The following is a 4,116-nucleotide window of genomic DNA, read 5'->3' on the forward strand; positions in this document are numbered from 1 at the left end:
AGAAGTGTTTTTTGCTGCTACTGTAGTGGCGGATTTCAGTGGTTAGCAGTAAGCTAAAGGAGGCTTGGTTCATGTCCGCTGACTGAGAATTATGATGTTTTACAGTGGGAGATATGCAGAGGCTGATTATGCACCGCCTTGCACAGTGGGTACAAAGTAGGTATAAAATAGGAATAGTAACATCTTTACACACACTTTGTACGGATGCAAATGACTACACATGGTGCAAGGCTGTGGAGAATCAGTCCGTGATGCATAAAGGAGCAAAAAAATTAAAAAGACAAAATTAGGCCTCTCATGAAGTTGAGATAGTATCACTTTGAAATCAATGTTTTGTGAACTCAAACAACAGGGCAACACTTTTTCAAAGCTATTTAAGACCAAGAGTGAAAAGTTATTAAGTACAAAATTCATAGATATTCAACTGAATATTAATGGGAAGACAATTCACTAATGCAGGCTACTAAATTGACCAGTTAGTGCACTTTTGTAGGACTTTCCCAGGGGTAATATCACTCTAACCATTGCACTGTTAGTTTGATGGTAAGGGCCTGATCCTGATTCCACTGAAGTCACTCTCTCTAAGGTATTTCTAAAGAGGGTTACTACTGTGGTATCTAAGTGTTGTTGAGAATGGGAATTCCCATTGATTTCAATAGTTGGAACAGGATCATTCAAATATAAAACACTGACATCTTGAGAACAAGTGAAAAAATAACACTGCACACTGCCATGAGATCTATATAATTTAAAATGTAATCTTCAACTGTGATGTTACACAACATGGTTAGCCAGGGATTTCTACTTTCTGTATATATTTCCCTTCTATCCTTTGTCATACTTTCTTGCTTTATTCTCTTCAGTATGCATTGCTATTCAATTTATTCTGTGTGCACCTCCACCCCTAATAAATATATAATAAATATTGGGTGTGGGGACTGATGCACGATGAATGAGGCAAAGCTTCATTTGTTCCACTATTCATTCCTTCTAACTAGTCTATGCAAGTCTCTGCAGTGGGGATTAAGGGAAAGAAGGTTTGGTTTTCTTATTTTTAATGGGCTAGAAACTCAGATGTTGTAGATTGGAGTTCAATTTAAGTTAATGGAGCTTTATAGATTTATTCCAGCCAAGCATTTGAGCCAACATTGATATTTTTCCTTTTCTTTTGTTTTTAAATGAGGACAGGGGGTTCTTTGGTTTTTGCCTGTTGTTTTATTGAAGAAAATGTATTTATTAAATAGGACATACAGATCAAATGCAATTACCTGGGCTAAGACATACGGCAGCAGGCTATAAATACAATATGACTCTCCATCTCAAAAAAAGCTGCAGACTTCTGCATTAATGAATTTTGTCCCACATAAGACTAATTATGTTTCTCAGAAAAAAATGTTGCTTATAAAAGTGTCAAAAGCAGCATCCTTTTAAGAAATTAAATAAATTTCCTGTTTATCATAAGGAAAAAGAAAGCAGTCAAGGCAGGTGAGACACATGGAACATATTGTCTGGAATTAAGGACATCAGTGTCTGGTACGTGGATAAGTTAAGACAAAAGAAGACTCTCAAATTGAAGTGATTCTATCAAGTAGATATAGTACCATCTCTAACTCTCTTGCAATTGTCTTTTCCCTTCCCAGAACGTAAGAGTTATTGCACAGGAAGGGCACCTTGATGGAAGGTTAAGAACTTGTAGAAGGTACGCTATAGAACAGAGATTTAGACGATTGGTCTGTCAGGCAAACTAAACTTTTCATATTTTTTATGGTGTATCAGCTAGTTAAAATTTCACTATATTAAAAAAGTATATGGTTTTGGTTTTTTTGAGATCTTTTTAATATAAATCAGCACAGAGATTAAATTGGGAAACAAAGTGCGCTGACTTTTGAAAGATTTTTTTAAGTCCCTTCCGCCGTGTATATTGTTTCTGTACAGTGGGCTTGAGTCTTCAAAGACTCATTCTCAGGATTAATCCTTACATTAGCAAACCTATTACTGATACAGCTAAGGATTTGCAGGATCAAGCCCATAGTCTGAGGTTTCAGTAATTTGCCTAAACCCATCTTCCTATCTTTATATATGTCAAATGCACTTTGATTAATCAGACTTTGTGTACATATTTTTAAAACAGACTGGCTGTGAGAAAGTTGTCAGGTACCTTCTGAGATATACCATCAACTGTCAATTCCAGTGCTTTCCCTATGTTTAGTTGCGTGCACCTGACATTCACTGTATTAGCCATCTTCCACTTGTGGACATAGGGACTGGATACTTAACATTGGTCAAGAAAGAATTTTCCTACCAAGAGCTGAAATGTGCTTCACTGAATGAATAGGAGATTTGCATTTCAGAGCACGTGATCCAGCTGAATCAGTTGGTACAGTATGTAAACTCTGCATGCATCCTGCACAGGCTTGCTCATTTTTGCTCACGCAAACAACATACCCCGCCCTCTCCAATGTTGCTACAAGCAGCACAGCAAGACAAAGCTTGTATTTTGGGAAGGAAGTGGAAATGTGTGTCTTCGTAGAAATGGACTTACAACATGTTAGCCTCCACAAAGATGACAGATGGATGGCAGACACAGAAAAGGCAAAATAAATAATGAGTCCTGCTCCATATTCAGGCCCCTATACATTGCACATTACTCTAGGCAATGACCCACCTGTGGGTATATATCAATAAGACAATGCACAAACATCTCCCTACATCCCTCACCTCTATCACATATGATGCTTGTGGATTTTATGGCTGTTATTGGAACAATACACCTTTAAACCAATTATTCCTATTATCAAAGCTATGGACAATACACAAGAGCCTTGCTCAGCCAGTTGCTAACAGAATAGATGTTTTATGACACTGCATTCCCTACCTGGGTAGTGCCTTTCCTACCAAAGGATCCAAAATGCTCTATTACAGTCAGAGGAAAAGTAGAATTTAATAGGGAAAAGTTGAACATCATTTTTTCTGTAGGATAGAAAATTAAACTTGTTGACACAAATATGAAAACTACCAAATGCTGATTGACCTTTAGGAGACTAAACCTGTGGTAGCTATGGCCAGAGCTGGAAAAGTTTCTATAAAACAAACAGAAGAAAGACCCAACCAACAGCGATTGTATAGGTGCTCAATAGGTGCAAAGAAGTGCAGAACAACCCACTATTTACTTCAGGTGGGAAGCAAAGAAGTGGTAAAAGCTGGAGTGAGTTCTACTTGCATCCTTGCCTCCAAGAAATTCCAGGCCCTACAGTAAGCCTGGGGGAAAGGACCCAATGGCACATACCCAGGGCAGCAGAGCAGTTGTGACCATGGAGCCCTTCAGAACATTGCTTTCAGTGGGCTTAGCCAGGTGCAGGTATGTTACCTGCTGAGTGAACTCTCTGGCAGTGGAGGTGACGAGCTGCCCCAAGACATGACCAAAAACAGTGTGGTGTTAGCGGTGGGGTGCTAAGCCGGCAGGCTCCACTCCATGTGACCCAGCCTATTAGTAGCTATTTGGCCAGTTCACTACTTGGGTGGGTGTGGCAAGCGGACAGGCTCAGAGCAGGCCAGAGTGGGCTGTCGCTCCTGCAGCATGCAAGCCCAGGCTTGGAGGAGCACAGATTGCACCCACAGTGGGGTGTGCGTGCAAGGCAGGTCCCGCCCTCCACAGCCAAGCTTGGATCTCCCAAGATCTGGCCGTTTCTGCTGAGACAAAGCTCAGCTCCTGGGCACGTTTAGCCCAACAAGTCTGCAGCTCAGAGTGAAGCGGGGGGCGGGGGAGCCTACAGCACCCAGCCTCTGCTATAGCTCTGCTCACAACCCCCTGGCACCTTCCCCCAGCTCTCACTCCCCTGCCCCAAAGTTGTCCCCTTCATACCCCCTAATGGCCCACCACCTCCCATTGCCCTAACTCCGCTAACCACCCAACAACTCGCCCTTCTGGTCCTTGCTCCCCCTGCCCAGCCATCGCCTCTCTTCATGGGCGCTGCACGCCCGGGGTCGCTCCCAGGGGCTCGCGCCGCAACCCCACTCCTTTGCTCCCCTGGGCCCGGGCTCCGCTTTCAAACCCGAGCGGCGCTGCTGGGGACTGCCGGGGGAAGGGGCGGGGCGAGGCGAGGCGAGCCGGACAAA

The 4,116-nt window shown here is 42.8% G+C and overlaps 1 protein-coding gene across 1 annotated transcript in view; it reads right to left on the minus strand.

Moving 5' to 3' along the window:
• Nucleotides 1-4,116, minus strand: part of FAM83B (family with sequence similarity 83 member B) — a 75,977-nt gene that overhangs the window by 71,009 nt on the left and 852 nt on the right. The window lies entirely within an intron of this gene.

The sequence above is a fragment of the Malaclemys terrapin genome, chromosome 3 (assembly GCF_027887155.1).
Source record: "Malaclemys terrapin pileata isolate rMalTer1 chromosome 3, rMalTer1.hap1, whole genome shotgun sequence".
NCBI lineage: Eukaryota > Metazoa > Chordata > Testudines > Emydidae > Malaclemys > Malaclemys terrapin.